Source organism: Sphaerodactylus townsendi, linkage group LG05 (assembly GCF_021028975.2).
Source record: "Sphaerodactylus townsendi isolate TG3544 linkage group LG05, MPM_Stown_v2.3, whole genome shotgun sequence".
NCBI classification, from domain to species: domain Eukaryota; kingdom Metazoa; phylum Chordata; class Lepidosauria; order Squamata; family Sphaerodactylidae; genus Sphaerodactylus; species Sphaerodactylus townsendi.
This window is the reverse complement of record NC_059429.1, coordinates 44199553-44225331: the sequence shown is the minus strand read 5'-3', so window position 1 is coordinate 44225331 and position 25779 is coordinate 44199553. Positions and strand designations below refer to the sequence as shown.

General features: G+C 45.4%; 2 protein-coding genes across 7 annotated transcripts in view; both read right to left on the bottom strand.

Annotated features, from left to right (window-relative positions):
- ZNF644 (zinc finger protein 644) overlaps positions 1-4256 on the bottom strand; it is a 60823-nt gene extending 56567 nt beyond the window's left edge. For 4 of the 6 annotated variants that reach the window (XM_048496097.1, XM_048496101.1, XM_048496102.1 and 1 more), the window contains exons 1-2: positions 4171-4256; positions 2746-2803 (exon numbers count right to left, since the gene is read on the bottom strand). The gene's annotated coding sequence lies outside the window, so the exon portion shown is untranslated. Of the gene's footprint in view, positions 1-2745; positions 2804-3912; positions 4004-4170 lie in introns of those variants that run through there. The other 2 variants (XM_048496098.1, XM_048496100.1) reach the window with 1 other exon arrangement.
- HFM1 (helicase for meiosis 1) overlaps positions 1-25779 on the bottom strand; it is a 156253-nt gene that overhangs the window by 13089 nt on the left and 117385 nt on the right. The window lies entirely within an intron of this gene.

Sequence of the window (25779 nt, the reverse complement as noted above, 5' to 3'; positions counted from 1 at the left end):
AGTGCCATTTCAAAGATACTGTGATAACCATTATCAAGACTTGACAACATGCATAACATACTTCATCCAAGGAATTAGAGAATGGCAATCTAGCAGTTATCAAATCCACCCGAAAATCTAGATTAGGGTTATAGAGAGGGTGACAGGCTCAAGGTTTTCATGACTGAGCATCATGACTGAGAAAGAATTCAAATCCCTGGTCAAGTCCAACTTAGGCAAAAAGTTCAGCCTAAATCAAACAGAGGGTAAGCATTGCTGTTTAGAATTATTTAACTGCACAAGAATCCTGCACATGCCTCTTTAGTTTCAGTTGGACTGTTAGATACACAGGCTGGTCTATATACTCTCTTCAACCATCCTGATCAATTTTTGTAATACTGCAAACCATGACAGACATTGCAAAATAATTTTCCTTATAGAACTAACTTTTAAGGTGTAGTTGTATGGAAGCAGTATTTTATATACAAGTTCCTTCAAACAGATCTAATGTCCTGGAGACAATGTGAGGTGGGGAAAAGTGAAAAAAGGAGAAGATATTTTAAACGCATATATTCCAATTTTCCTTAACATTTCTGTCTCCCTTGCAAACAAACCAATGGGAAAAACTCTGCTGTTTCAACCCATGGCTCTAAAAATGCCAAAAATGTTATATCTGGGAGCCCCACTTTCTCAGCAAGCCATATGATGACAAGGGCTAGTGCAGTGATCCCCAACATGGTACTTGTGAGCACCTTGACGCTCATCCATGGCATTCCTGGTGCATATTTGAAGAAGAGTAGTTTTGGTTTATATCCTCTCCCTTTCTCTACTGTGAGGAGTCTCAAAGCAGCTTACAAATCCCTTCCCTTCTTCTCCCACAACAGACACCTTATGAGGAAGGTGGGGCTGAGAGAGTTCTGAAGAATGGTGACTAGTCTCAGCAGGCTTCATGTGTAGGAACATGGAAACAAATCCAGCTCATCAGATAAGAGGCTGCCACTCATGTGAAAGAGTGGGGAATCAAGCTCAGTTCTCCAAATCAGAATCCACCCACTCTCAACCACTACAGCTACACTGGCTCTGGGTTTTGGGGAAAGATAATGTAATAACTTCTAACTGCTATGGCAAAAATAAATAAATAAAATTCTCAAATCACTGGTTTGAAGAATGTAACCTCCAAAAGAAAGTTTGATACTGCTTTCTACAGCTATTCTTATGATTCACACTAACCTCGGTCACATTGTTCTAAACTCTTAACCATGCCTACAGTTTTAACAACAGAACTATGACAGCTCCTTGACCATCTTAAGAAACTAGAAGCAAAGCCCATTGCAGGGGAGATGCAATGAGCCCTAGCAAAGGGATGGGGGAGGAAGCATTTCCCCCTGCAATGGGCTTTACTGGGGCAGTAGTGGCTCCCCCCTCTCCCAGAGCAACACTTCCCACCTACCTGGTCCTGAATCTATGGCTTGGGGGTGCGAGAGGTTGGAAAGGTGTGGTTTGGGGTAGGTGGCAGGTGAGGATCGGGGGAGGGTGGAAAGGAATGGCTTAGGGTGTGAGGAGGTTGGAAAGGTGGTGGTTGTGGTGATGGAGGGTGGAAAGATCAGACTTGGGATGGGGAAGGGTTGAAAGGTTTGGGCTAGGGGTGGAGAGGCAGAAGGTGTGGCTTGGAAGGTTAGTCTTAGAGTTGAGGAGAGTGGGAAGGTGAGGCTTCGAGTGGGGGAGGGTAGGAAAATGTAGCTTGGGGTGGTGGGAGTGTTGGAAGGTGTGGCTTAGGGTGGGGGAAGTATTGGAAGTTTAGATTTGGGGTGGGGGAGGGGGGAACGGAATGCTTGAGGTAGTGGGGAGGCAGGAGGGCTTTGCCGGACTAGCAGACAGTAGGCATGAAGGCACCCCTGGTCCACTGGCCAGGATGGCCTGCTGCTGGTGAGGGCAGCTAGAGGGCTTTGCCTGGTCAGTGGAACATCAGGGGCCAGTGCTCTGACAGCCAGGATGGCCTGCTGAGGGTGAGGAGGTGGGAGGGCTTTACTTGGTTTGTGTGTGGAGTAGAGGCAGAACGGCTGGGGGGAATGGGAAGGCGGGCAGGAGGGCAACCTGGTGATGCTTCTCTGCTGGGCCATTTTGAACACACCCACACATCCTCAGCCAATGGGCACACAGGAGTCTCCTGCAGGCCCTCTTGCTGAGGGTTCGTCATCATGACGTTAGGCAATCACATAGAGTAAAATGAATGATCATACATTTTTTAAAAAATCATTACTCTTCTCATAATACAAATAGCAAACTGAGGGCAACCTGTGGACATTATTTTTCCTAGGATGGTGTCATCTTTCCAGAGCTTGGCAAATTTTTGGTCAGTTATAAATCTCTCCACTTGACATAAACCAAGTTCATATTTTTAGATCCTTGTTCTCTCTGCCTTCCATCTCATACTTTAAAAACATGCAGGAAAAAGCAAAAATTTGGAATGCTCTGATAAATATCAACGTTCTAAAGCACCCAAAAGTTCACAAAAAATTGATATCTGGAGTCAAAATTTTCCGCTGTGCCACCAGCACCATCTGTGCTGGTAAACAAAACTCTTGTCACACTGAACTTTTCTTTGTCCTGTCATCCTGTAGGAAAAATGATAGCATTGTTTTGATATGCTGAGGTACAGCTTGCTAAGGACATTCCAAAGGTTCTCAAAACCTTTTCATAATACTGTTTTAAAATCAGATAGAGGAAAGCAAAAAGTGTTGAAACTGAGGTGCTCTTGAGTCTTACCTATGGTCAAGTAGCAAATTCTTCAGCCCCAAATTCTTTCACATCTTGATTCTTGCACCTACAAAAACCATACAGTAAAAAATTAAAAACATTAGTTAATCAACCAAAAACAATTACTTTCTTAAATCATAACAGCACATAATGTTACACAGTATAGCAGTTAAACAATTGTTTTAAAAAGTGACCAAACTCTGTAGGGGCAATATAATAAAACTCTTTTCTTATTGCGCAAATAAACGCCATACAAAGAAAGACAACAGATGTACAGTATAAACAGTAACTTCAATAAACAACAACTTGGCAAGCCTTACAAGAGACCCTAAAGGCTGCTGCAGGTACCAGGCACCACACATCTGTGCTTATTGCTCAATATTACTTCCACTGTCCACCCATCCTTTACATGTACCACAACTAGACCTGCTCTTCTATGTTTTTAGAGGTTGTAAAGTTACAAAAAAAAAGACAGGTTTTATTCCTCAACAATGGTCAGAGAAGAAAGTTTAGGAACCACATAACAGACAATAGTACATTGATTTTCCAAACCTCAAGAGGCTGGCCACCATATAGTGTGACCCCTTTTCTTAAGGAATAATTGTGGCCCATAAGACTCACTGTGACTATCACATACGCGTGCAGAGGATTGCAGGTTTTTTATTATCACCTGCTGCTGCCTCTGGTATGACTTTCAGAGAAAGCAAAGGTAGTGGGAATTTGAAGCGCTGCACCAGCAATTAAGCCAACTACTCTCCCCAACAAAACGTGTGTGTGCGCGTGTTTGCAACAATCACTCGATCCCGGGCAAAACAAGGACAAGAGAGGCCAGGTGGTCCCATGCCAGCTCGCCTCCTTGCGCGGTTTTATATAGCGGTGCCCTGCCGCTGCCAGGGTGACCTCACTCTGCGGCCTTCGCGGGGTCACCACGGCTATCACCGACCCGGCTTCCCCCTCGCCCACCACCCAGAGCTCCCACTCGGAAGCCACCAGCCTCTCCCTGTTTCATGTGACCAAACAAAACCCTCCTCGGAGCAACAGCCCTTTGTGTCAGGCCCGCGCACGACCCGCGGCAGGATCGGAGAAGAGACAACTCTAAGTCCCATTCCTTCGCTTCCCTGCATCCTCTGGAAAGGGAAACCCGCCTACAAAGCCCCCTTCGCTGGTGCCACTCACCCCACACAGACGCGGCCCGGCCTGGTGGAGCCCCTTTGCTGCACCAGCGGCAGCCGCCATGTTCCCTGATGCGACAGGATGGAGCGGAGACCCCTCCCCCACTCGCCTCTCTGACTTTCCGGCGCGCGCACTCGCCCCACGACTCTGGGCCCCCGCCAGCGCGCGAGGCTCCCCCCCCCCCCATCCGCTCCCGTCCCTTGCCCTAACCGCCAGTAACAATACAAACAGTAATAATAATATCCATAACGGAAAACTCACGGGCTCGCCAAGGCGTACGTCACTTGAGGGGGGGGATACGTACGGCGTCATGACGACACCACGCCACATCTGAGTCTCACTCGCGCGTACCTTCGACGGCCAGTAGCGCGCGTGCGCGTTGCTTTCCCGTGTTCTCATAATCAGGTTTTGCCTTCCTTTCTCTGGTGGTTAGTATGAGCCCTGCGCAAACCCATTCCAGGGCAAGTTAACGTGAGGATCAGTACACAAGGGCCACGCTATCTGCTGGAATCACTCCTTAAATCCAACTTCTGGAAACAGGGGTTAATGGAAAGGCCCCTTTATTTGGCGCTAGGCAGCCCAAGTGCCAATCCCTGCTAGATTACGCTGGTTGGGTAGCCTTAGCAAGTCACTGATCTCTGGGCCTGCAGCAATGTGGATCACCTTGGAACAAGGCAGGATAAAAACTTACTGAAGAAATTTAACAAAAAGTCATGCTAGAACAGTAATAATTCTAGGGTGGCCAACCTCCAGGAGGGGTCTGAGGATCTGGAATAACAACTGATTTCAAGATGGCAGGTATCAGTTCCCCTAGAGAAAATATCTGCATTGGAGAGTGGACTCTGTGACATTATACTTTGCTGAGGCCCCTCCCCAAGCCCCACCCTAATCTCAAATCTCCAGGAATTTTCCAACACAGAGTTGGCAACCCTAATGCCAATTGATACAAATAAGTCTTGTTTGAAGGAAATGGATACCAGGAGTTCAGCAAATCACTCCAGGGAAACAGTTCCAAAGTTTTGATGTCATGACCAAGAAAGCTCTTTCTCATGTCACCACTCATCTATCTCATAGTGCACACAACCAAAGCACGGCCATCGAAGATAACAGGAATGAACAGGTAGGTTTATATGGCAATAAATTAAATAACATAGAGAATGGACAAAAATGTTCTATAATTTAGTAATAATAAACCACATTAAACAGAGTTTCAGAAACCACCAGATTCACTTTCAGATATGTGGCTCAAGATGTCTTTATTTAATTTTGAAATATTTTTATTCCATTATGGTCAAAGCTGTGGACAGCACGCTAAAATAACCATCATAAAGCCATTAAAATACTTGATACTTAACTATTTAGATAAAAACAACAGCTTCTGAAAAACAGAGGGATGTAGAAGTCACTTAAATCTGCAAAAGCATTAACATGTCAACCCTTTAAAAAAAAAAACACGTAACCACCCAATCTAGAGAGCAGCATGAATTCAAATATCCAGGGCCTGATGCACTGCATCCCAGGGTATTAAAATAACTTGAAGAAGTAATCTCAGAACCACTTGCTATAATCTTGGAGAACTGGAGAACAGAAGTACCAGCAGACCGGAGGGGAGCTAATGTCCCCATCTTCAAAAAGGAGGGGAAAGAGGACCCAAACGATTACATCTCAGTCATTCTGACATCAATACCAGAAAAGATTCTAGAGTAGATTATTAAACTGACAATCTGTAAGCATTAAGAAGGGACTACTGCGATCTCTAAAAGTCAACATGAGCTTCTCAAAAACAAGTCATGCCAGACTTCCGCCCCTGCGGCTCTCCAGCACAGCTTGGAGGCAGTCACTGGTTGGTTGAGGCAAAGCAGGATAAAACTCAATCCATCGAAAACTGTGGGTGGGTCACGAAAGGAGGAAGAGGAGTTTCAGCTGCCACTGCTGGAGGGGGATTCTCTATCATTAGCTCCCTCAGTTCGGAGCCTGGGGTTTGCCTGGATTCGGTTCTCTCCATGGAGACCCAGGTTACCCACACGGCTCAGGTGGTATTTTTCCATTTGCATCAAGCACGTTGGCTGGCCCCTTACCTCCCCCAGGCTGACCTGGCCACAGTGATCCATGTGACGGTGACCTCCAGGTTAGACTATTGCAACTGCCTCTATGCGGGCCTTCCCTTGTGGTTGATCCGGAAGTTGAAGTTGGTCCAGAATACAGCGGCGCGACTTCTTACGGGTAGTTCATCACAAGATCACATTTCGCCCGTGCTGCGCCACCTGCACTGGCTTCCACTAGAATTCTGAATCGTCTTCAAGGCGTTGGTTTTAACCTTTAAGGCGCTCCGCAGCCTGGGGCCTTCATATCTTAGGGACTGTCTGTCCCCATATGTCCCTGTTCGACCTCTGTGTTCGGCAGAGACCAATTTGCTGGTGGTCCCGGGCCCCTCCATGATATGGCTGGCCTCTACCCAGGCCAGGGCCTTTAGTGCACTGGCCCCAACCTGGTGGAACACTCTCCCCCCAGCTATCCAGGCCCTGCAGGACCTAGAACAGTTCCGCAGGGCCTGCAAGACGGAGTTGATCCGCCGGGCCTTTGGGGAGGTCGGCTGTTGAAGGTGCCGTTCCCTGCGCCCCATATTCCACCTTGGGGGCGTGTCCATATTATGCCAATGCCCAATGAGTCCATTGTTTATGTCATCATCTGATTTTAAGATGGAGGTTGAAGCTGATTGTTAATTGCATTCAACTGAAAATGTTATTTATTTATTTTATTTATTCGTTCCACTTTTATACCGCCCTCCCCCAAGGGGCTCAATGTTGTTTTAGTGACCCCCCCAATGTTGTTTTAGTGACCATGATTTAATGTGACGGTTTTATTGGTTGTACACTGCCCAGAGTTCTTTGGGGATGGGGTGGTATATTAAATCAGACAGACAGACAGACAGACAGACAGACAGACAGACAGACAGACAGACAGACAGATGATCTTATCTCTTTTTTTGATAGAGTGACAAGTTTGGTAGATGAAGGGAATGCTGTGGATGTATCTGACCTTGTTCTAGTAAGATTTTTGACAAGGTGCCCCATGATATTATTGCAAGCAAGCTGGCCAAATGTGGGCTAGACAATGCTACTGTTGGATGGATTTGTACAGTAATTGATTGACTGACTGAACCCAAAGGGTGATCACCAGTGGTTTATCTTCATCCTGGTGAGAACTGACTAGCAGGATGTCACAGGGTTCTGTCCTGGGCCCTGTGCTAGTCAATATTTTTATTAATGACTGGGATGATGAATAGAGGGTATGCTAATCAAATTTGCAGATGACAACAAATTAGGACGGGTAGCTACTTCCCCAGAGGACAGGGTCAGAATTCAAAGCGACTTGGACAGATTAGAGAGCTGAGCCAAAACTAACAACATCAATTTCAACTGGGATAAATGTAAGATATTACACTTGAGCAGATAAAAAAAGAAATGCACAGATATAGGATGAGTAACACCTGACTTGACAACAATATATGTGAAAGGGTTCTGGGAGTTTTAGTAGACCACAAACTGAACCTGAGTCAGCAGTGTGATGTGGCAGCCAAGAAAGCCAATGAAATTGTGGGCTGCATCAATAGAATTATAGTGTTTAGATATACAGACGTAACAGTACCTCTCTATTCTGCACTGGTCAGCCCTCACCTGGAATGCTGTGGCCAGTTCTGGAATTCAACTGGACCGCAATTCAATTCAAGAAGGATATAGACCAATTAGAACAGGTCTAGAGTAAAATGGCTGTTTTGGTGAGTGGACTCCATTGTAATATAATTTGCTGAGGGTCCCCATACCTGGCTCTTCCCTGGCTCCACCCCCAGATCTCCAGGAAAATTCCTGTTCCAATGCAGTCACAGGTTGCTTTAAAAAAACTCCAAATGTACCTCTGAAGCAGCAAAGGAAAAGATTCAATGTCAACGTTGTTTGGATATAAAATTTACCTGCCTCCTATCAAGATGAATTCCTTAAGCTATTTACTTAGATGAACTGATCATATCCCTTCTTGAAATAGTGGATATGTAAGATTTAGCCATTAAAGTGTTGCAGTAAAATTTAAATCTCTGGTAATACCTAAAGACAAAGAAAATCTTTCAAGAAAATTAAACACTTCATCAAAAAGAAGGAAGGGTTATTGATGAGATTATAAAGATTATACAGGAAGTTGGGTGTTCTCTGACAATAATGTAGCGACAAGCAGAGGAACTCTTATATCACAACTTCTTCTTTTGCTATACTATTCATTTTTCCTTTACATAAACACATGATTACAAGTCAACATAATACAGTGGTAATTATCAGACTAGGATCTGAGACCCAGATTTGAATACTCATTCTGCCATGGAAGTTTGCTGGGTAGCAATGGGCTAGTTGTATGCTCTCTACCTAACCTCCCTCATAGGGTTGCTATGAGGATAATGACAACCTTGCTCCTAAATCACCAGGAATTTCCCAAGCAGCTATTGGGAACCCTACACTCTAACCACTTTAAAATGGCTCTCCATTTCTGACAGGTGGGCTCTAGCTAAAGGGAAAAACAGGCTTCTCCAAGCAGAGGCAGGGCTTCCACAGGAACATCTGGGGACAAATGCCCTGGGCAGCTGCCGTTCAGTCACGTGGGGGGAGGGTTGGAAAATCGCACCCTACAAGGCCACACCCCCGCCCCGGGGCAGCAGTGCCTTGCCACCACTCCTCTGGGGCTCTAAAAGCCCAGTCGCCCTCTCCCCTCCCCCAGCAAGCCCTCTCAAACTCACCCACCCTCCCATCCCCACAAAGAAGCCCGAGCAGCTCCACGGACCCTCCCCTGCCTCCCTCCCGTCCTCACAAAGAAGCCCGAGCAGCTCCACGGACCCTCCCCTGCCTCCCTCCCGTCCTCACAAAGAAGCCTGAGCAGCTCCATGGGCCCTCCCCTGCCTCTCCCCACCCCCACAATGAAGGCTTAACCCTGCAACCGCACCCTAACCTACAGCTTCTCACCCTCCCCCCATGCAAGCCTCATTTTATAACCTTTCCCCACCCCTAACCTCACTTTGTCTCCCTCCCCCACCCCAATACTAACTCCCAACCCTGCTCCCCCTCATACTCACCTCCCAACCCCCCAGCCACTTTCCGCCCTCCCCCACCCTAATCCTAATATTTCCACCCTCACCCTCCCTAGTCACACCTTCCAATCCTCCCCTCCCCAATCCTTACCTTCTAACGCTCCCCTGCCCCCAGCCCTCACCTTGCCACTCTTCCCCACCACAATACTAACCTTCCAACCCTCCCCACCTTCATACTCCTCTACCAACCCTCTCTTCCCCTAGCCACACCTTCCAACCCCCCACCACCACCCAAAGCCTTACATTTCAACCCTCCCTCACCCAACCCTCCCCTTGCCACCCTGCTCCACCCAACACTAATTTGCTAATCCTACTCACCTTCATGCTCTCCTACAACCATCCCCAACCCTAGCCACACCGTCTACCCCCATCGCCCTACCTTATAACTATCCCCCATGCCTCATCTTGCCACCCTGCCCCACCAGAACCCTCACCTTTCTTACCTCTCCCACGTGAAGCCTCCCATTCCATCCTCTCTCAATCTGCCACCCCAAACCTACCCTTTCAACCCTCCCACCACCCTGTCACTCTGTTCCATCCTCCTCCACTCTAGGCCTCACTTTGCAATTCTCCCCTCACCCTAGTCCTCTCTACCCTCCACCTATCCTCATTTTCCTTCCTACTTCAAGCCACACTGTTCAACCTGTCCCACCCCCAAGCCACAGATGCACACCCAGGTAACTGTCACACCTTGAGAAAGGGTGGGGTGGGGGCTGCTACAGCCCCACTAAGGCCTTTGCTGGGGAGATTGTTCCTCTTCCACCCTTTTCTAGGGCCCACTGCATCTCCCCAGCAATGGGCTTTGCTGCTAGTAGATTGTTTGGCTGTGGTGAGGGAGGGCAGCTGCCCATGGATGTGTGTGTGTGGAAAACTCAGGTTTTGCCCCATGCTCCATTTTCTCTAGCTACATCTCTGTCTCCAAATCACAATCCCCTTGTTCACTGCTGGTATGAGATAAGCCAAGCAGGCTATGTAGATGGTGGTAAGAGAAACATGTGCCAATTTCTACATCAGGGAGGAAATGCTGCCACACAAGATAAGCATGTGATATGACTTAGTGGGTTTCCGGGCATCACATTCTCCCCCTCAGGAAAGTGAGGTTATCACACGATGTGCCATCTTTTGTGAGAGGGCCAGAAAGAAAGCCATCTTGGGGCTCCAAAATGGTCCTCTGGAAGAAACCATGTCCCCTTGGGAGAAACCAGGATGGTTACAGTGGACTAAAATAACTAATTAAAATGTGGTTGTTCCATTCAAACAGGCACATAGCTTTCTGAAAGTGCTAACATACTATGAAGCATGTACTGGTACCTTAATAGCTGCTTGCCTTTCCTATATTCCCCAGCTCCTGACAGCTTTATATCCAACTCCCTCCCCCTTTTGCCTGAATCTATATAAATAATTCTTGACAGGTCTGACACTTTTTTCCTAAGCAATGGGTCAGTGTTATCACAGGATGAACTTCTTCACTTTATTTTTCTAATCTCCAAGGCTCAAGCACAGGATGTGCAGAGAATATTTTTATACTGTCCTTCACACTTAAATTCAAATTTTCTACGCTTTAATGAGCTGTGAGCCACTGCTCCAAAACAGAGAACATTAATAGTTCAAGGAGAAAAAAAACCCTCACAGATTAATCATCGAGCATCTTCATGGGCCAAATTTCAATCAGCAGGCAGAGCGAAGCTCAGATCCTCTTTTGTGCACACTGCCTGGTTGATTAGGATATTAGCTCTTCATGAAGTTTCACTTTGACATGCCTGAAGTCTGGCCCTTTCTCAGTTAATCGTTTCAAACACTACCCAAGGTCTCAAGATGTTAGTATTGCCATGAATACAGACAGTATACAGCTTTAAAGAAAACTGAAATCATCAAGAGTCTTGAAAGCAACTCTTTCTGTGTCTCTCTTTCCCCATTAGGTCCACATTAGTAAAAGAGAGAACTGCATCATTGGTCCTTATGTAGTGAAGGACCCGCCCACATCCAAAAACACTATTATGTCTATATGGGGCCAGAGTGCTAGTTTGTAAAATGCACAGAGATTCCATTTCTTTGGCAAAAGTTATGCCAGTTTCAAACATTCCTGTCACAGAGGCCCTTTCCGCGCAGCCAGCTTGTGGTGGTGTATCGGCATATTTTATGCCGATGCACCCCCGTGGGACCATTCGCACGGAGGGTCCCGCTGGGCGCACCGCCTGCGGCGCAGCAACGCCGCTGAGCTGCGCCGCTCCCAAACGTTGCTACACCTCCCATCTCCTTCCATCGCGTTGTGGAGGACAGGGGACACGCCCCCCCTGGCCAGAGCAATGACCCTGGAGTCGGAGGCCAGGAGGCATGTCTCCTGGCCTCCACAATGCGACGGAAGGAGACCGGAGGTAAGCAACGTTTGGGAGAAACGCCAGCTGCCACCCGGTGCCGTTCGCATGGCACCGAATGGAAGCTGGTGTTTGCTAAAAACCTCGCTCCCTGAGCGAGGTTTGAAAACACCGTTTCGGCGGGAACAGAGTGCTGCTGCATTAATTTGGCAGCGGCACCTATGCGAAGGGACCCCGCCAAAACGGTGTTTTACCTGGGCCGAAATCGCTGATTTTGGCCCGCGTGGAAAGGGCCAGAATTTGTATCCTGAAGCAAGTCAGTGCTCCCATTTCACATACCCAAAATAGCTTGCCTAAGCCCATTGGAAAGCTTATATACAAATCACCTTTCCTGGGTTCAATATTGAAAGGAGAACTCCCCACCACCATTACCTTCAACACTCCTGATTACACTTTTGTGAAGTTGCTGTATACAGTCCTTACTACCACTGGGGTTATCTAAGACATGAGAATTTGATACCAAAAGCCGAAGCAGGACCCCCCCCCCCTCCCATTTCTCCAGCATGAAAAGGGGCATTTAAACAATGACACACGTAAACATGAAGCATGCAACCCGCCTCCCTAATGTTGTGATATACAAAATAATAAAATTTTGAACACCCAAAAAATAACTTAATAAAAAGGACACGGGGCCATTGCTCACAATGGCCTGACAGTTGTGAATGTGTTCCTGTTCAAATATGGGTGAAATGGTGCTCACAATCGCTGCCATGGGGAGAAAACATGCTTGGGACACATTTGAGAAATGGCGGGCTGTAAGAGAATTGGCCTATAGCATTCACAAAATGGTGGGTGGCAAGAGTCACACTATAATGGCGGTCAACAGAAATGAAACTGAAATGAGGTAAGGTAGGTGGGGAAATGGATGATGGGTGGGGAAAATAAAGCATTTGATGCCCTTGTTGTTCACTCAGTGCAACAAAGGTTCAGGTAAAAAGATTGCTAGTTTAACAATTGTTAAAAAACCCAAGTTGAGGGAAATATATCAGGCCAATCCATTTGGGTAAGGGACCTGTGCGAAATATTTTCCCAAAACAGGATATTTTCCTTCTTCAGCCTGCTATATTTCTACCATTTGGAATCCACCACTATTGAACTTGATAGACCTGGCTCATTATAAAGCAGCTATGTGTGTATTCAAGTGCCACTGGTCTTCTCCACTGGCTGAAACACAGATTGGGCACAGGTCTCAAAAATGATCTGTGTTAACTGGAGACATTTAACATGCACTCTATGCTAGATCAGACTGTTCAAAAAATTCCAGCAAGATAATATAAGAAGATAACATGTTTTTATTCCCTGCACAATTGCACTGAGGAGCAAGGAGCAGTATTCTCTTCTCTCTGTTTTCTTATGTGCATAGGTTAGGTTATTAAGATGTCAGTTTTATCTGAGGACTGTTCATAGCTGTTTTAGGATGTTTTAATCTTTCATGTGGGTAGCTACATTAGTCTGCTGTTGTAGAATAAAACCCAGATCCAGTAGCACCTTAAAGATCAACAACATTTTCCAGGGTATAAGTTTTCTTAAGATTCTTCTACTGACAGAGTGAGGTTTGACTCAGGAAAGCTTATACTTGGGGCAATGTTATTGGCCTTTAAGGTGCTATTGAACTCAGATTTTAATCTTTTATTTAACTGTATGGCATGATTTTGAGAGCCTCCTGCTATGTGGCAGAAAGGCAGGATACTAATTCATAAAACAAATCTTAAGAAAATAAATAGGGTCTGAGTAAAGTAAATGTTTCTTGGACCTATTTACAGATAGGTCCTATTGTTCTATTGTTACTCTTCATCTAGCTTGGGCATTCTTCGTCTTCATCTAGCTCTTCATCTAGCTATTGGCATTCAAAACATAAACCAAGACTAAACCATGATGAACTTGCCATAAATTATGCCCTAGGCATTTCTGTTTATTTATTAGACTTGAATACCACCTGTCTTTTTAGAACTCTAAGGCTGTGTCTGCACGGCACAATTATACCGGGGTCTTACATACCGTGTCTAATTTATCCCTGGTTTTTCTTCCGCACAGCTCCCCGTTTCTTCCCAGAAGCAGAGTTAGAACTGGGACGAAATACTCCAGTTTGCTCTTTACACGTCCAGGCCTTCTGTATTTACTTCGGAAGCATATCTGAGCATGTCCAGTGTCCCGCGTTCTGGTTGGCTGTTATTTTTGAGTGGGAGCTGCAAACATCTCTGGGTATGCCCAGTGTCCCACATTATGATTGGCTGTTATTTTTGAGTGGCAGCTTGATTGAATGTCAGGCGGGGAGATCAGGCTGCTGGGCAGGAAAAATAAACTGGTCCTGCTCCCAATTGGTTTTTGCATGGTAGCAGGCATAAGCAGGGTCACACTGAGATTTTTTAAAAGAACCTCCAAACTGGCGATTTTTGAAAATTCCGGGCTAAGGTAAATATCACGGGGCAACACCAGGGCAGGCCCGCATTAGCACTGGGAATTGTGCAGAATTCTCAGGTGCCCAGGGATATTTTTCTTGCTCAACCTGGGATATTTTGGCCAAGTGGAAATGGCCCAAGTATACAAACAGTCCCCAGGAGATTTTCCATGCAGGCACCAACCAGAGTTCTACATGTGCTTAGCAGATCCATCCCTAAGTCCCTATACCATTCTTCTTTGTTTCAATGAGCTCCTGTTTTGGACAGCTAACTACAACATCCTTCACAATAATCACATTCTTAGTAGCTGTTTCAGTCCCACAGAGCAGAAAAACACCAACAGCACTGGTTAAATATCATTTCTTATTAACTGATCCAATGCTAACCGTACAATAACACCAGAAAACCTTTCCTCCTTCAACAAACATGGAACATAGTCTCGTGGGAAGTTTCTGCCCCTCGTCAAGTCACTGCTGATTTATGGTGACCCCATAGGGTTTTTAAGGCAAGCGATGTTCAGAGAAGATGTGGCATTGCCACATCACAACCACATCACAAGAGATCTCTCTTTCAAATACTAGCCACAGCTGACTCTGTTTAGCTTGTGAAATTTGAGAAGATCTGGGCTAGTCAGGTTAAGAAAAATATTCTTTTTAAATGGTTGTAGGCTTCTCAGGCTGTGTTGCTGTAGTCTGGTATTTTCTGATCCTAATGTTTCACCCACATCGATGGCTGACATCTTCAGAGGCATGTCACGGTAAGATGTGTACCATCACGGTAAGTCTTAAACACTTATTTCAGTGACAGGGTCTGAAATTCACTCCTTTATTAGACAAGTCCCTTCATTACGCAAAGCCAACAAAGCTGATATAAATATGTTTAGTTTCTGAACGACATTTACAGTCTCCGCTTGCAGCCTCTGAAGAAATCATACTCATCCCCCACACACATTTAATGGCATGCAAACAGTATGTGCTACATTGCTTAAAATGAAGTAGAAATGACTTTTTCATCACTACTAGAGCAGGTACTGTTGAAGATAAAAGCAACTGTCTCAGAAGAGCATGCATGACATCTGGTAAGTAGTACCAAAAATAAATCTTTAACTTCCTCTCATACCTGCCAGCCTTGCTCTGAGGAAACAAACCTGGGGAACACTACAAATACATGCTCGTCTCAGATTTCCAATGAAGATCTGACCTATTTCTTTCTCTTGCACCTATTCTTTGAAACTGCTTTGAAGTTGCTACAATAGGATTTTAAAATGCAAAATAAAGTGGGTGAAGTGCAATTTTTACACGGTATGTAAAATAAAAGCTTACTTGGTTTGCTCAGAAATTAGGAGGATAATTGGCCTCATGGCTCTCCACAGCAGAATGATAACAGTTAAGTACAGCATTAAGTCATAAGTGTAAAACAAATTAAACGAAAACAGCAAGGAAATGTAAAATGGAACAATTTCCATCCATGCCTGTTTCAGCAGACTTGACACTTTCATGTAGTGCCAAGGATAGAAAAAGAACCAAGGTCTAGTCAATCTCTCAATCCTCATTCAAAGGATACTATATTGAAAGTGCATAAATGGTTATATAAAAATGTGTTTCAGAGAAGTAAATAGTGCTTTAGGGTTTTCTCTTATGTCATCATCGATATATGTAGTTGCTAATGTCGCTAGATCTATAGATACTTAAATCTGGAACAGGAGCCATGAACAGACCAAACAAATCTTTCTACAAGGCTGGACAAAAAGCACAGGTTTGTAGAAAAATCTGAAATGTAAAAAGATACTTGGATTAACCATCCACCCCCAATAATAGAAGCAGCGTCTTTAGCTTTAAGAAACAAATACTATTGTAGGGGTTGCTACGCAACTACGTTAGTAAGGCCAGCTTTCAAGCCTTGGTTTATGTCAGTGAAAGGCAGAAGGGGGGGGGGGGGGCGCAGAGCCCTTTCCAGGAACTGATTAGAGCCAGTCTTAGCAGAACCATCAGGCAACTTGCTATCACTTGACTTTCATGACTTACCCAGGTTCCATTGCTTGCTACTATTCAACAGCAACCATCCCACAAAAGTCAACTCAATATCGTGATTTAGAGTTACAACTAGGAACTGGGAGACCCAGGTTTAAATCCCTACTCTGCTATGTACGTTCACTGAGTGATTGTGGCCTAACCTAAGTCCACTCTGCACAGCACAAATAAGACATCCTGAGGACACAAAAAAAAGACGTCTTGGGGAGGAACTTTGCCACAGCGACCGTGGCAAATACCTCAGCCGGCAAGCGGCACCCCGGCAGGCACCAGCCAGGTCACCACGCTTGGGGACCCTGTCAGTGCCCTGCGCGCACACACACCCACATGACGAAATGGCATGCGCCCACTGACATACCCTATGTCCCCATTAGCGGTATGCCACTGGTGAGGTCTAACAACTTTGTTGTATCAAAACAAAGTATTTTAATTTCCTGTAAAGCAAAAGTAATACAGTCGTCACATTCAGAATGTAATCAGCCAATAACAGATCACTGTCGTGCAGATCCTGGAGGAAAAAGAAAATGTTCTATCACTGTATAGACAAAGTGATTTCTTGAAGCATAAACTTTTCATAGGCTAGATCCTACTTAATCAGATGCAAAAGGAGAAAATAGTTTTTCTTTCTGTTCTTTGCATTGAAAGCATTCGGTTTCTGCAAAACAAGAGGATTAGCTATTTAGATATTTGTCCCCAAGCCCTTCTTTCAATAGGTGTTCAATTGTTCATTTCAGTTAAAGATCCCATAAGTTTTTGCATGCACTCAAATACAAGACAACCCATAGAATTTTGTGGCTTCAAAGCTGCATACAAATTCATTTTTAAAATATACATGCCACCTTGCTGCCACAGTGGGAATGTTCAAGGTAGCTGGTGCATAGTTAGAACCAACATTTTAAACAAACAGTGATAAAAAGAAGTAGTTATAGAAACAAAAATGTTCAGCCACAAGGAGACCACAGAATTAGACACCAAAGACTTGAGTAAATAGGACTGGTTTTACCTAAATAATAAATGACAAAGATTATGCCAGGCAGACCTCCGATGGGAGAGGGTCCACTGCCCCCCACAGATACCATGTCAGGACTGAAACTACCCTACAGGAATGTTATTTCCCATGCCAACACCAAGAGCCCAGAGCAACCTCCCCAAAACTTGGTAAAGTCAACAAACTGATTTTCCATGAGTTCCAAGGCGACTCCTGCTCATATAGGTATTGTACATAAATACTTTACTTCTAAAAATTAAAAAACGAAATAATTAAAATTCCAGTACATTCTCTGCAGCAGTGGTGAAGTGGTTAAGAGCAGGTGCATTCTAATCTGCAGGAACTGGGTTTGATTCCCCGCTCTGCCACTTGAGCTGTGGAGGCTTATCTGGGGAATTCAGATTAGCCTGTGCACTCCAACACACGCCAGCTGGGTGACCTTGGGCTAGTCACAGCTTTTCAGAGCTCTCTCAGCCCCACCCACCTCACAGGGTGTTTGTTGTGAGGGGGGGGGGAGGGCAAGGAGATTGTAAGCCCCTTTGAGTCTCCTACAGGAGAGAAAGGGGGGATATAAATCCAAACTCTTCTTCTACTTTTCTTCTGCTAGGTCCAACAGCAACAAAATAAGAAAACTAATTCCCTGCACACCACATAGAATATTTGCAGTGGAGGCAGCAAACCCTCTGTGGACAACCTGATAGTAGTGATCAGAAGAATAATCCAAAGAACATAAAAAATACAGCATACATACCTAAGCATCAGATACAGCCACCAGGTATGTAGGCAGAGGAAAAACCTCTATACCATATACCCCTAAACCCCTATAGCCAAATTAAAGGGTTTGACTACAGCATCCAATGATACACATTAACCAGTGAAATCCTTCCCCCAGGAATCTTCCAGAAAACATTCTAACTCATTCCTTCTTCTCTTGCTCCTGCCATTTTACCACAGTTGGACCTAGTTTTCAAAAATGACTTCTAATTAACGAACTTTGGCAAATATAAGGACTTATGATTCCTGCACTGGGTGCACTTGCTCAGTCTGACTGGGCCTTCTAATACTCAAGTTAACCCCTAGGTGGAATGCAGGTGCAATTGCATCACTCACCCACCTGGTTTCAAAGGTGGGAACCTCAAGGGATAATCCCAACTGACAGGCAGACACATACAGGCAAAAATATTAATCTGTGACTTCTCCACTGAGTGTGCTTATGACTTCAACAAAATGCCACAAATAAGTCCACCTGTCAGTAATTACGGTATCTCAACCCAATTCATCTGTCCCTATAACTAACAGTGGCCAAGACTAGAGCCCCCAGCTCTGACTTGGGAATTTCCTGAAAATTTGGTAGTGGTACTTGGTCGGGGATTTGGGGAGGAGAAGAAGCTCAGCAGATACATGAAACTGCAGAGTCCTCCCTCCAAAGCTGTCATTTCTTCCAGTGGAATTGATCTCTGCACTCTGATGATCAGTTGTAATTCCAGGAGGTCTACACCCACACTCACATCCCATGGAGGACATGAACCCTGGCATGGCAGTTAGAATCTGCTGAATTAACTAATCCTGACAATGTATAGTGCTGGACCATCAGGCCCAAACCTGATCATTGATACCAAAACAGATGATGAAGATAAGAGCCATTGCAGTGCCTACAGACCTGGAAGGAGCTACCCCAGATACAGATATGGGTGGAAGCAGCAAATATTCAAGCAAAAACAGATGGTAAAGAATGAGTAGAAGTCCTGGCAACAAAATTATCTTAGTTTTTTCTCAAGCTTTATTGGGGTCAGGAGCTCTTAGCCAGCAGTGTTCTGAGTGTGGAATGTGAATCCCCAAACAGATTACTTTGGGTAAACAAAGCAGTTGCTCAGTGGGGAATCAGATGCCGAGATGTTCCTAAAGCTTATGGTTGTGGCTTTAGCTTTTGGTGACTTGTACATCATAGTAATAGGAACAGCAAGATCGAAGGATTTAAAAGCAACTTCACCATGGACATTTGGGTAACTACAAACCTTGCTTGGATTTTTGTGAAAGAACTAAAGCCAAAGAGAATATAGTTGAAGACAAAACAAGTATTATTAACTTATGCTTCAGAGAGAGATCTCACATTTTGTTCATTGAATACTTTGAGAAGTAAAACCGTGATAAGACAACTATTAGTCCATTAACCAGTCAGCATTAGGTGAGTCCGCTAGCCCATGGAGTATATTTTGTCAGATACAAAACCTGTGTACTGCTTGTACACACATACCTGGCACAATGAAGGATGCTTAATTTTAGACCACACAATACATTTCCTAACCAGCAGATGGCACCTTACTATTATTTTAAGTCAAGTTCTTTTTACATTTGGGGAAATTTTTGGTAAGAGCCTTGATTATCTCCCAAATCTAATGTTCATTAAAACAAATTTGTTAGTTCCATCAAAAATCAGAAACCAACTCTAGATATTTATTTCCAAAACCTAGGAAAGCAATTTCTAAAAAAGAGTTGACTTCATGCTCATCCAGATAAGCACAGTTGCTGCAGATGCTTGCATTTTGTACTTTCCCAGTTTCATGTCAGAATGTTGTTGCATTATTATAATACTGGTTTGCTGCAGTATCATTACAGTACAGTTCAGTACCTCCACTGACGGTGTTCTAAGGTGGAGCATGATGTGGGGCACTTAGCTCTAATCAATTGGCCATGCTGGCAGGGGCTGATGGGAATTGTAGTTCATGAACACCGCAGAGCCGCAGGCTGCAGAACCCTGTTCTAGAGCTTTCAATCCATCCCATAGTAAGATTTTTCCCAGCCTACTTTCTAAGTTTTTGTCTTATCTGGGTTGTTGTGCTGCTCAGCCACATCTCCATACTAACAGCCTTGAAACTTTTAAGAAGAAGGAGAGGTGGATTTATATCCCCCCTTTCTCTCCTGTAGGAGACTCAAAGGGGTTTACAAACTCCTTTTCCTTCCCCCCTCACAACAAACACCCTGTGAGGCAGGTGGGGCTGAGAGTGCTCAGAAGAACTGTGACTAGCCCAAGGTCACCCAGCTGGCGTGTGTTGGAGTGCACAGGCTAATCTGAATTCCCCAGATAGGCCTCCACAGCTCAAGCGGTAGAGCGGGAAATCAAACCCGGTTCCTCCAGATTAGAGTACACCTGCTCTTAACCACTATGCCACTGCTTAAGAAGGAGGCATAGTATTGTTCTTCTGAAATTCCAGGTCACAAGTCACAATATTACACTGTACCTTCCCTCTGACATTCTAGGCCCTGATTTCACAGCACTTACTTGCCAGGCAGCCCAACCCAGAGATCTGGAGCAGCCAGATATAGCATCCAGGTGGTGCCCACTGCATCCAGACATCTTGGCAGGCCATGGCGGCCGACCGCCAGTGGATTTGTCCCTCTGCCAGGATAAGTGCCTTGGGGAGAGCAATTCTGCTGGTGTAGGGAATTCACACACACCCCTTCTGTGTTGGGCCGTAAGCTTTTAATTTGCCTATAATAAATTCATCTCTAGCTAGAACCATTTAAAATGGAGGCTCTTTGGTTCTTGTCCACTTAAACTGTAAGTGCTTCAGTCTGGCCAGAAGAAACGACATCTGACTTACAACTACCCCTAAATTCAGATGGGTAGAAAAGCCTGTTATCAGGGTTGCTCAGTCATTCACCCATTGGGCTAACAGCCTGCTCTCAAGTTGCAGTAATTGCAGTGAAATGTTCATCACGCTGTTTGCCTGTGTCAAAACAGTTCCAACACACTTGACTGTGAAAAAGATCACTGCACATGCACAGTTACTCACTGCTTTGCCACAGCTGCCTTCCCACTCTAGTTGTTGCTAGCATTTCCCTGTGTTCTGCTTGATATATTAGTAAAATCTGAAAACAGTAATGTTTTGTTTTTTACAGCTCACTAATAAGATGTCTCTGTGTCCTTAAAGGTACAACTAGTTCTGCAAGATCTGGATAAACTTGCACAACCACATTTTTGAACTGTCTCATGGGAATTGTAGTATCCCCTCCCCAGAACCAGTCAAAATCTTGCTTTTACACTTGTTTGACTAACAGTCCAATCCTGCAGGGGGGCAGGGAGGGTGAATGGACTTATGCAGCCAGTGCGTGGATGCCAGCAGGGAGGGCAAATTGGGAGGCGGACTAGCACCGCACAGCTTGCCAGCACCCAACCCAGCAATGCCCGCACCCTGAAGAGCTGCACTGGCCTAAAACTGGCCGCCGGTGCAGTTGGGGGAAGGCTAGGGGTGTTCCTGTGGATGGAGTGAACCTTAGTCACCTTTCACCTAGTCTTTTGAGCTGCAAATGCCCCCAGCACAGGTTTCAGAGTTACGCTACTCCCTTGAACCCTGTGGAGGACTTTCCAGGAGGCCAGAAGGGTTTTCAGTTTTGCTACATCCCCAGGCTGCCTGGAAACCCTCTGGAGGTGGTGCAGCAGGGGTGCTGTCCCTGGCGCCAGAGCCCTGTGGATTGTGCTGTAGTAGAAAATGTATCTTGGGGTCTTTTTATCACAGTACTTCTCGGAGCACTATGTCTACATGATCCAGTGTTCATTACTAGATCAGGAAAGGCAGTCAAGCTGTTTTGATCTTGATCAGTTCATGTATGTACATGCTTGCGCTACCTCATGAAAACTGTAATTATTATGGGTGGGAGAACAAATTGTTCACTAGAACCCAGGCAACTCCATAACACACATTATGATAAAGGGCAGCTCCGGTTGTCTGCCATCACACATTCATGACTCTCTAGCATGCAAAATTATTTGTGCAGGGAAGCTGCTGTACATGATGTGCGAGCCAAACTTCAAACAAAATCATCCAGGTGATCTGGTGAGAGACTTACTGTAAATATACAATTTGATCATGATAGGTGTGAATGATCAGTGAGGAATTATACAATTTTAAGGTTGACAATGAATAAAGTGTGAAAAGATTTTCTATTCTGGCCCAAATATCAACCAAAAGGGAGATCAACCAACCAACCAACCAACCAAGAAATCAGAACAACATTCAGACTTGGCAGGACAGCCCTGAAGGAATGCTGCTTAGGGTGCCATTGAGTTTTATTATTTATTGAGCATTCTTTAATTGTTAACTTATGAGATTTTAATCTTTGTAAAATTGTAAAATTTTGTTGGGAAAAAACAGGTTAAAAATAGGTTAAAACTTGGGGAAAAACAGGTTAAAAGTTGAACAAAGCCCAAACAGAGGGGTGGGGGATTGCTGTTGGGAGGCAGAAGATCCTACACCAATGGAAATGCCCTCCCCAAAACAATTACCCCCGCAGGGGGCAAATCCACCAGTGGGCAGTCACTGCAGCCTGCCAAGATGCCTGAACACGGCACTAGGCCAGCCCTGCCAACATAGTGGGTGCACTGCAGAGACATGGCTGAGGGTGAAGCTTTCCTTAGTCAGCTTCCACCCTGGCTTTGTTTCTGAATATGTGGCAACCTGGGGCATGGACTTAGGTAACCTACTTATCCTTGGCCACATCAATCTCCATTGGAGACCTAGGAAATAATATATGACAGCACCCTGTGGCTTAACAAATATGAAATTGCTTGAACAATTAACAAACCTTTAATCTTAACACAACTTTCTATCATTTAAGATAAATTATAGTGAACATATAGTGAGTATATATATACAGCACAACTCAATTGTACAAAATCTTCAGTGCTTTTTAAAGAAAAAGCACTCAGAACAGTTACCACCACTAACAGTGCCCAATAATGAAAGAATAGCAAGAAAGTCCAAACTATTAATCAAGCAGGGCTTCTTTCTCTCATCTGGCCTTCTACATCTGATGTAGCTGCTGCAGGTCTTTCCTCAATTTGGGCCTGTAAAAAAAGTAATTCCCTCAATTGAGCTGTAGGCCTTCCTTCTCCTACTGCAGGCCAGATCAACTCAGGAGGGTTACATAGTTAACAGCCTAATATTTCTATTACATTGGGGAAATTCTAATATATTTTTCTTTCTTATGGGGCCCAACACATAACTGTAAAAAAATAAGCAATTCCCTCAATTGAGATGTAGGCCTTCCTTCTCCTCCTGCAGGCCAGATCAACTGAGGAGGGTGGGGTTCTTGCAATTGGTAATAAGTAAGCAAGCTTACCAACTGCACATGCTCAATGAGCTTTTATCCCCTGGGCCCTAATATCCAAACAAAACAAAAATACACTTACCTTTCAGGTGGCATAAGGCCATTGAGTCCAGTGGAGAACTTTTCAGCAGTGGGGAGGGGTTTTTTTGTATTTTGCCTCCCCACACCACTGAAAAGCCTTCTGGAGGTGTTGGGGTGGCACTGCAGCAACACCGTCCCTGACCACCCCAGGGCTCTACATTGGGCTGCCCATGTAAGGCAATGCTGCTGGAGACCAAAATCAAGATAATTCATACTATGGCATTTTCCATTACTGTGTATGGATGTGAAAGTTGGACAGTGAAAAAAGCTGACAGGAAGAAAATAGATTCCTTTGAAATGTGGTGTTGGAGTTTTATGGATTACAGGGATAGTCAAAAAGCCAAATAATTGGGTTTTATATTAAATCAACCCTAAATTCTCCCTATAAACCAAAATTACTAAATTGAGGCTATCGCATTTTGGTCACATTATGAGATGGCACAACTCATTAGAAAAGACAGTAATGCTAGGAAAAGTTGAAGGCAGTAGGAAAAGAGGAAGACCCAGCATGAGATGGATTGACTCAGTAAAGTTAGCCGCTGCCTTCAGTTTGCAACACTGAACAAGGCTGTTAACAAAAGGATATTGCAATGGTCATTAAGAGCACAATCCTAAAAAGAGCAGGTGAAAGGCCATAGGGAGTGGTGGGATCAGAGGTGGGATCCAGCAGGTTCTCACAGGTTCCCGAGAGTAGGTTACTAATTATTTGTGTGTGCCGAGAGGGGGTTACTATTTGGTGATTTTGCCACGTGATTTTTGCCTTAGTTACGCCCCTCCTCTCAGCAGTAGCGCGCAGAACTTGAAGCAGTCTAGGAGGAGGTGCACCAGCGTGCATGGCAGCCTGCGCCTGTGTGCATTCATTTCCCGCCCAAGGACCGGCGCAGTGGCTGCGTCCTTGCCACAGCCCTGCCCAGGAATGCCCCACCCCCGGAATGCCCGGCCTCGCCCACTTCGTGCCTTGCCCAGCCCCATTGGCGCTACGCCACAGTTTGAATCCCACCACCATGGGAACCTGTTACTAAAATTTTTGGATCCCACCACTGGGTGGGATCTCTGTGGCAGCTTAAGTAAGAGTTATTCTGAGGTAACTCCCACTTACGCTTGAATTCAGGACTAACTTAAGACAGGAATTTACACCAGTATAGTTGCACTGCTTAACTATGCCAGCACAACTCAAAGCCAGTTCAGTTACCCCTGAGCTCAGGCATTTAAAAAAGTCATTCCTGGGGGCAGAGTCAGAGTTAGACCGCTCCCTGAGGACTTTGATAGGGTGGATAGGAAGGTGGGGGAATTGGTGAGGACAGTACTATTAAAAGGCCACTGCCAACATCAGGCTTTGAAATCTGTCTGCAAGATTCCTTCCCCGCATTGATGGTCCCAAGATGACATGGGCTGTGAAACCCAAGCCCTCCCCTGGATCCCAAACCCTCACCCTCAGGACTAACTGTCTAAAGGTCTTTGAGGTGCCCCAAACCCTAGGTGGATGGAAGGCTGCATGGAGAACCACAATCATTCAAACTCAGGAAGAGGCTGCAGCACTGAATGAGACAGAGGCACCAATCAAGAGGGGCAGACACCTAGAACAGAATGGGGGCACACAGGGAAAGGGGCCACTGAGGCCAGAGGAAAACGAGTCACAGATGGGGCCATATGCACAAAGTGGAATAGTGGGGAGTGGGGGTGGGGTGTCAAACAGGGCATCCTAAAAGCAATGCTGTGGCTATGTGAATGGAAATGCCATCATAAGGTATTGGGAAAGTTTTCCAGTCAGTTTCAGGGAGTCAGACAGTATAGAGGCCTGCTGGGGCCATGCAGCTCCAGGAAGCCTTGCTCTCGTTGGCACACACAATTAATGGACAGAGCAGACTTTGGACAGCAAATCCAAACTTTGTAGGAGCCTATTTGAGAGGAGAATGGAGCTTTCTGGAAATGTGTATCACTGGCCGTCAACTGACCTCCGTGGCCCAAATTTCTCCCTTGGGGAATAGTTGCCTATGATTGTGGGCTGTCTATTCCCAGACACCTGCCCTCTCACTCCGGGGCTCAGTATCTATAGTGAGGCAGTGGTGGGATCCAAAAATTTTAGTAACAGGTTCCCATGGTGGTGGGATTCAAACTGTGGCGTAGCGCCAATGGGGCTGGGCAGGGCACGACAGGGGCGTGGCCGGGCATTCCGGGGCGGGACATTCCTGGGCGGGGCTCTGGCAAGGACGCAGCCGCTGTGCCGGTCCTTGGGCGGGAAACGAATGCACGCAGGCGCAGGCTGCCACGCACGCCGGTGCACCTCCTGCTAGACTGCTTCAAGTTCTGCATGCTACTGCTGAGAGGAGGGGCGTAACTAAGGCAAAAATCACGTGGCAAAATCACCAAATAGTAACCCCCTCTCAGCACAAACAAATAATTAGTAACCTACTCTCGGGAACCTGTGAGAACCTGCTGGATCCCACCTCTGCAGTGAGGAGGACCCACCACACTGTAGTTGGGTTCTGGAGACTGTACTATGGAGAAAACATTAATCTGTACAGATGTGTAGTTCCTTTGATATCCCCAGCTTGTTAATCATGCAGGAAAAATTCCAGTTCTGGTATCTTTTTTTGGCATCTGGAACAAACCCAATTCCTGAGAGAGAATTTGGGATGGTACAAGCAGGATGGGGGATTTCTAACTCTGTTTTCACTGCAGCCCCCTCCCCTTTGCAGGGAATCCGCCCATAAGTAAGCAACAGAACATAACAGAGAGAGTTTTGGCAAGCACCTTTCTG